Consider the following 8,265-nt stretch of genomic DNA (forward strand, 5'->3'; position numbering starts at 1 on the left):
CATCAATTGAATCACAAGCAAATATGAATTATAAATACGCAAGTGACACACAAGATTTATACGTGGAAAACCCCTTCGGTATGAAGGATAAAAACCACGGGACTTGAAGGAGTCCACCCTTCTTCTTCTCTTATTATGCAAATTGAGGGTAAAAACACCCAACTCAGTCTACAAGGATGTCACAGCCCACCAACAACAACATACATAAGAGCCAACACAAAAGAGAAGAGAAATTGGGAAATATCACCAAAAAACGCAGGTTACGCCAGCTGCAATAACAGACGATCAAGAACTCCGATTGACGATCTGAACGGTCAAGATGTAGTGCTATGTGTTGTGAACCAGCTGTGAAAATTTCAGAACGATCCAATGGTCGGATCTCTTGCAAGCTGAAATTTTGTCTCGCTGTCCAGAAAAAACCAGCAACTCTTCTCTCAAACCCTCTCTCTCAAAATCTGTTTTTTTTTTATCTCCTCTCACTCTCTTTCTCTCTCTGCACGTCCAAAACAAAACCCCAGCCCCTTAACATCAGCTGCCAAAGACTTCTAGAAGAAGTCAACAAGGCCCAAAATATATGGGCCACCCATCAATGGGCTGGACCCTTAACAAAAATGTCCTCAGTTAATCATAAGCAATTGGTCAACAATCGAGTGCAATAAGTCAAGGAATTATTTCTTGATTAACCATGATTTTATGTGGTTATTTTTGTTAAAAAAAATTTGCGGCTTATTTACACGGCCATGTGTAAGGCATCTATAAAGGGATATGTTTCTCTTTCCAAATATCACGGTGTGAACCTAGAGTTGTTAGAGATAGTATTCTTAATTTTTCTTTTAAGAGATAAGTAATGTAGCTCTATACTTTATAGTATAATTAAAAAAAATCAAGAGGTGGTTGTGTATTTTCTTCTGTTACTAGGTTGATTATTTAATGATGCAATAAGTTATGAGTCTGTGAGATGAATTTTATGTTATTCCTATATACTTTTGATGGTGTACTAATAAGCTACTTTATCTTTGTAAGTAACTGAATTGAAGTCGTGGCGGCATTTGGGAGACTCCTTTAATCCCCCCCCCCCAAGTCAGCATTTAGTTGGGACTTGTTATTTCTGTTTTTATGGCAACTTGATAAGAATATTTCTCCTTTACTCGTCAAATATAAAATTCCCAATATGCAATTTGTACGGGAGATGTTGTCTGTCATTGTTTTAGTGATGATGTGCCATGATTTTGATGTTTATTTATGTTGTTTTGGATGTGAAATGCTGCGATATATTGTGGGTACATGAAAAAGGAATAAGCTGCTTGGTTGCAAGAATACATATCAGATGGTGGTAGAAGAACATTGTTCATGAACTATATAAAACCTTAATATCTACTCCTGTTCTTTCAAATGTTTGTCTTGTGTTGACTTGACGTAGTCTTTAAGAAAGTAAATAATTTTTTTGAATCTTATAGCCTTTGATAAATATAGCTTTGGTTCCAGTTCTTTTACTTAAAATTATAACAATTTTTTGAAAATGCAGAAGTATATACATTAGGAAGAAACTCCATGAAAGGAAAAGTAATGATTCATATAAATCACTTAGTGGGAAATGTCACGAAGAAATCCAATGAGTAACATAATCTTGTTTTATACAAAAGAGCAACTATTGCCTTTTTCTGACGAATCATATAACTTTGCGATTTCATAGACTAAAAAGGTTATCAAATTAATGGTAATTATTGTAAACATATGTCACCTAGACGCAATTCAACTCCAGCTCGTGAGCGTCGGTTTTTCCATTTCCATATGACGAGTCAAATTTTGCATCCCTTTTCCGATGTGGGATTTCTTATCATTTGTTGTACGCCCATACCTCAACCAAAGTGTGAGCCTTATAAATAGGGACCCAATATTGGTGAACAACAAACTGGATGAGTCTAAGTCTAAGACCATATAAATATATGGCACCTGAGTCTACCTCAACCTCAAAAGCTAGCTAATGAGGGGAGGTTTGTCCAAGTCGATATAAGGAGTCTAATTTCCCATTCCGCTTCCGATGTGGGACTTTTAAACAATTACAATTGAAACAATCGAAAAGGAAATTTTAGTTAATGTATGCTCAAGGTTAAAAATATCATAAAAAATTAAAACGAAGCGACCCTTAATTACATAATTTTAAATAAAAATCGGTAATCAAATTTATTATAAGATCTTTTTATCCGTTTGAGAAGATAGTATAGTGCCACTCGAACTTGAGCCGAAATGCATTAGCATTTCTTCCTAAGAAAAGTGTGTATACCAATTTCACCATAGCGGGCTATCTTGAACTCTGAATAACATATGAATAAGTAATTGTAGAAATTGATTAAGCTATTTTAGTTTAATAATGATAAATAGATCAATGATAATAAAAAGTTGTTCAAAAAAGAATTTTAGGTTGAAGCTTCATTTTAGATTTGAGTTTAGATAAATCAAAGAAGCTTGGAATATACCAATATGTCCTTAATCTTGTGGTTTGGAACATGTCATGTGAGTTGTGAAACTTTAAAATTAAGAATTGCCAAAAAGGGAGGAGATATTCTTTTCTTTGAACTTGGTAACTTTAGAAGGAGACCTTTTTATAGCAGATAGAGTATTAAAACTACTAAAATTAATAATAGGAAAAAAATATGAAGTGCTTTTGCAAAAATATCTACATATATTCCAATATCAAGCTATAAGCTTAGTTGTTCGGACTCTACTTGTGACACGCTAAAATTAAGAATTGTCAAAAGAGGGAAAAACATTTTTTTTCTTTGAACATGGAAACTTTGGAAAGAGGCATTTTTTTGACAGCGGAGAGAGAGTATTAAAACTACTAAAATTGAAAATATGAAGAAAACACGAAATTCTTTTGCGTAAATAACAATATAGATTCCAACATCAAGCTATAAGATAAGTTGGTAAGACTCTTTATGTTTGGTGCAACACCCGTGTCTAGATTACATGGGTGTTGGATCCGTGTCCAATTTGGTCAACCGATTTTGGGTTCTTTGACCAAAATTGATGGAATAAGTGTGGACACTTTTAATGAATCAATACAAAACCAAGGTGAAATTGAAGAAAATGAAATACCTTTTATCTAGAAATTTCTATGTCAATCCTTTTCTGTTAATCTCCTTCCATATTCTCCTCAAGTAATTTTGAAGTTTATTTAAGTTGTTTTCGATGTGAAATGTTACCATATATTTTGGGTACATGTGAGAGAAAAAAGTTGTTTGGTTGCTATCAGAAGGTATAGACGAACAATTGTTCATGAACTATATAAAATCTTAATAACTATTCCCGTTGTTTCAATTTATTTGTTTGGTTTTGACTTGAAATAGAGTTTAGGAAAGTAAATAATCTTTTTGAATCTTGTAGCCTTGGATGAAAATAACACTTGGTCTAGTTATTTTACTTAACATTATAACAATTTTTTCGATATATAGACTAATATGAGTTAGGGAGAAACTTTATTAAAGGAAAATTAATGATTCATATAAATCACTTGGTGGGAAATGTCCCAAAAAAATCCACGAGTAACTAATAATCTTATTATATAGAAAACAACAACTTTAGCCTTTTTCTGATAAATCGTATATTTTTATGATTTTATCGATTAAAAAGTTATCAAATGAATGGTAATTATCGTAAAGATATGGCATTTGGATGCAACCCAACCCCAGTTCATGGGCGGTGGTTTGTCCAAGTCTATATAAAGAGTCAAATTTCTCATCCGATTTCGGATTTGGGATTTATTAACGCCCCCTTTTGCCCATACCACAACTAGAGCGTGAACCGTTGTCAATGGGGACCCAACATCGGTGAACAATAAATTGAGATGAGTGTGAATCTAATACCACATAAAGATATGACACTTGAGTCTACCTTAACCCACAAAGCTAGCTCACTAGGGGAGGTTTTCCCAAGTCCATATAAGGAGGAAACTTTCCCATTCCTCTTCCGATGTGGAATTTTTTAACAATTACAATTGAAACGGTCGAAATGGAAGTGTGAGTTATTGTATGCTCTAAGGTTGAAATCATGAAAACAAATTTAAAAAAGGTAGTTTAATTTCTCTTAATTACATAATTCCTAATGGAAATCAAGAATTGAATTCATAATAAGATCTTTTTATCTTTTTTAGAAGATGGTATACTAACACTCGGACTCGAGCCGAGATGCATTAGCACTAGTACCTAAGGTTTTTCTGTCTACAAATTTCACTATAGTGGCATGTCTTTAATTCATAATAGCATATGAATAATAAATTGTCGAGATTGAGTAAGCTTTTTAAGTTTAGTAATGATTCAAATGGATCAATGACGATAAAAATTTGTTCCAATAGGAATTTTAGGTTGAAGGTTCATCGAGTTTAGCTAAACCAAAGATGCGTAGATATACCAAAATATCCTTCAATTATATGGTCTTGAACATGTCATGTGAGTTGTGACACATTGAAATTAAGGCCAAAAAAGTAAAGAGGCATTCTTTTCTTTGAACTTGGTAACTTTGGAAAGAGGCATTCTTTTTATAGTGGAGAGATTATTTAAACTACTAAAATTGAAAATATGAAGAAAGCATGAAGTGTTTTTGCAAAAATAACAACAAACATTCCAACATCAAGCTATAAGCTAAGTTGCTCGGACTCTTCACTTTTGGTGACACACGCATGTTTACACGACATGGGTGTGGTATCTGTGTCCAATTCGGTCAACTGATTTTGGGTGCTTTGACCGAAATCAATGGGATAAGTGTGGACAATTTTAATGATTGTTTGTAATCAATACAACAGCTAAGGTGAAATTGAAGAAAATGAAATACCTTTTATACATAAATGTATATGTCACTCCTTTTTCCGTTAATCCCCTTCCTAGATTCTCCTCAAGTTATCCCCTAATATCTCATAATTTAGGTTTTCTAACTCTTTTTTTAAACATTTTAATTATCTTTTGGCGAATCCATGCACTCGTATCCCTACATGGATCCATATCCCAAAATCTTAAAACTAGATCATGAAGGATCCAACATCTAGATCCGCACAAATATCGGACACCCACATCGATTAACTTAGGCTATAAGTTCTAAGAAAGATACGCCACATTAACAACAAACAACAACATACCCAAGGAATGTTGCATCTTTCTTTCTGTTACGTCTTGGTCAAAAAAAAGGGGACAAGAGATCTTATACACGTATTTGAGTGGTCGCAATTGGTTCTGGAGTTAAGGATGCATGGACTTGAAGCCTAAAATATTTACACATGAATCTGAATAGGGAGTCTAAATTTTATGAGATACTGGTGCAATGCTTTTATTTGCTAGATTAGCTCAATGTGAAATGAGTGCCGATGTCTGATGTCTCCAATTAGATGAGTAACTTAGAATACACAATGGGGTTATAATAAGCATGATATCGTTTGATTCTCAAATAATATAAGAATTTACTAGAATGATAATTAACTGAATATATAAGACAATACCAATGCCTTCTATCTACTATTATACGACTTTCTCTAATGCTTTTTCTAAGGCTCTGATGATCTCCTATTTCAGGACTTGCACTACTTTTTCTTGGACATTTCACAGCTTCTATGAGAAGGTAATAACATGAAGTTCTCTTCCCTTGATCTTTATTAGCATATTTTGACTGTTGTCCACCATGCTTCTAATATTCGGTACAAGGTGAGTTTCTGGGACCTAAATTGTGTTGCCTTGTTAGTGGGTAGGTGGTTTGTGATGTTATCTTTCATGTGGGTTGTACGGGAGGATAGGGAGAGAGTGTTTGAAGTGATAGAATTTGATGTTGTAAATGTAAGGATTAGCCTTTTTATCTTTAGTTTCATTTTTATGCACCTATCAGGTCCCTACTTGTATAGATGTTTCGGTGTCTTTTGTGGAGGGCGGTATTTTTGTATAGGCTCTCTATTTCTTGGTACACAGCTTGTATATAGAATTTTATTCAATCACTAACAAATTATTTAACCTTATCATAAAAATTGGTTGGCTCTTTGTGAAGTATCGACTTAGAAAACTTTTACTTACAACCCATCTTTTGTCCTAAAAGGTTATTTGTCTCTTACTTTTTGTTTCTGTACGTTCTATTATCTGATGATTTTCTCTGTATGCTAGTTACTTCTACCATATGAAAGGCATAGTACACAAAATGGAGAGCTTCAACTTCCTATTGCTGCTGCTCCTCTTTCTTGGGGTGTTGACAATGAGGTAACATTGTTTACTTTGTTGTTTTGAAATGTAAGTTCACATTTGCTGTATTTTGACTATATGTGATGTACACCTTTTGATTGATATATGGGGAAGCCTATTACCCTATATTGTTGAATCATAGACGTATTTTGACTTCGTTCAAGTTCTCAAAGTTGATTTTCTTAAGTTTGATATTTTCTATTGCCATGTACAAGTAATTTCGGTGTTTTTCATCTTTTATAGGACAGGAGTGCCTACAATACGCCAAAGGGTGCGAAGAGCCTAAAAACTAGTTGTAAGATTGTTCGTCAATTCCTTGCAAACTTGACTCCATATATCTCTATCATTGAGTTGTTTTCTCCTCACAATTTCCCACTATGAAGACTGGCACTTTCCAAAATTTTGGCCTTTACTGGCTGTTAGTTAACACTTTACCTATATCAGGATCATCATCCCAGAACTTTAGTTTTTGCTTTAGATCATACTCTATAAAAAAAAAAAGGAATAGTGACCGCAGAAAAATTTCTTGTTGTATTCAGGTTCTCCTAAGAACCAAGGGCAAAATGAAGTAGAGCACCCAATGAAAGCTCCAGAAACTAAAAAATCTAAGTCGCTAGTCGTACCTATCTTGATCTTTTATTCTAATCTTTTTATCTTGTACACCAACAATTTTCATCACTTAAAAGAAAAAGAGTACTGATCTTTATCTCTTTATGTTTTTTGTTCCTCCGTTGTTGATGTTAAGATAAATTGATTTCCATCTGCCAGGTTGGATGTGGAAGTTGTTGATGTTGGACTCCCTGTTGATTGGGTGAAAATCAATGTTCGTGAAATAGTAAGTTCCTATCAAAAGTAGAAGAATTAAGAACGTTTCGATTATGCATTACATTACTCTAATGTGTGTTTGTAATGACTTTATGCAAATAGAATGATTCCTTTGAGGTCTATGCACTGGGCTTTTACGAGATGAGGTATAATACCAATCTTGCTACTTGTTTCCATCATGTGCATTCATTTTTTTTATTTTTTTACAACATCTCAAAATGTATAATGCCCTTATTTCTTTGTAAACATAGGTACGAGTTCAATTTGATCCAGCTGGTCGCCTGGTCATTACTAGTCAGCCAAACAAACTTGACAATCTTTGGGGTGTTACTTCCTTCAAGAAGATTCATACCTTGCTATTTATTTTACTAATTTTGACTTTGATAGAGTAACTCAATCTTTTCTTTATTTGCATCTTTTTTGGGCTGGTAATTTTCTCTGGTAATGACAAACTGCCATGCACAAATATTGATAATTCTATAGTGGATCTGAAAACAATATGGTTGTTACGTTTCTATTAGTTGATTACAACACTCTAAGAAGTATACGACAATCAAAAGGTTCTCCATTTGTAAGTTGTCTGACATAATTTTTTTTCAGGTGGTCACCTTACCAGCTAGAATTGATCAGCTTCGGACCAACGCTGATGTCTCCCTTAATGGGTGTCTTCATGTTCATGTGCCCTTTGCGCAACAAAATCTCTGAGTTGAGAATGCAGAAGTATTGGTAGTTGTCCAACATTGTCAATGCTTGGAAATAGTTGTTAAGTTTTGGTTGATGATTGTGGGTCAAAACCTTTGAATGTCCCAGATATAGAAAAGGAGGTATTTCAGCTTTGGCCGCCCCTGTAGAAACTTAGATTGCTATTCAAAGACAGACGGATATGTGATGAACATAACTTGGTTTAGTATGTTGTCTTGATACTGAAGCACCTCTCTCTTTTTAGCATTTGCAATTCTATTATAACCTCTATATTATTGGAAGACGCATACTTTCTTGACGTACTCTTTCAGAAACACCATTTTGAGTTTGTACACTAACAAAAATATGCAGGTTTTGAAGCTTAGCTAAACAGGCTCTTGGTATATAAGAGACCTAAAGCTGAAGGTGGTGGAACATGTTTATTAGAATATCAGTAACACCACATTCATTGTTGAAACTTGTATAGAATCGGTAAGTAGCTACCATGGATTATTTCTCCTAACAAGCTCCTCGCAAGTGGTTTGAT

At 34.0% G+C, this 8,265-nt stretch overlaps 1 pseudogene; it reads left to right on the forward strand.

The window, feature by feature from the left end:
- The window catches only part of LOC107006516, a 14,304-nt pseudogene extending 6,354 nt beyond the window's left edge, over positions 1-7,950 (forward strand).
- The last annotated feature ends 315 nt before the right edge of the window (positions 7,951-8,265 follow it).

Source organism: Solanum pennellii, chromosome 12, assembly GCF_001406875.1.
Source record: "Solanum pennellii chromosome 12, SPENNV200".
Lineage (NCBI taxonomy): Eukaryota > Viridiplantae > Streptophyta > Magnoliopsida > Solanales > Solanaceae > Solanum > Solanum pennellii.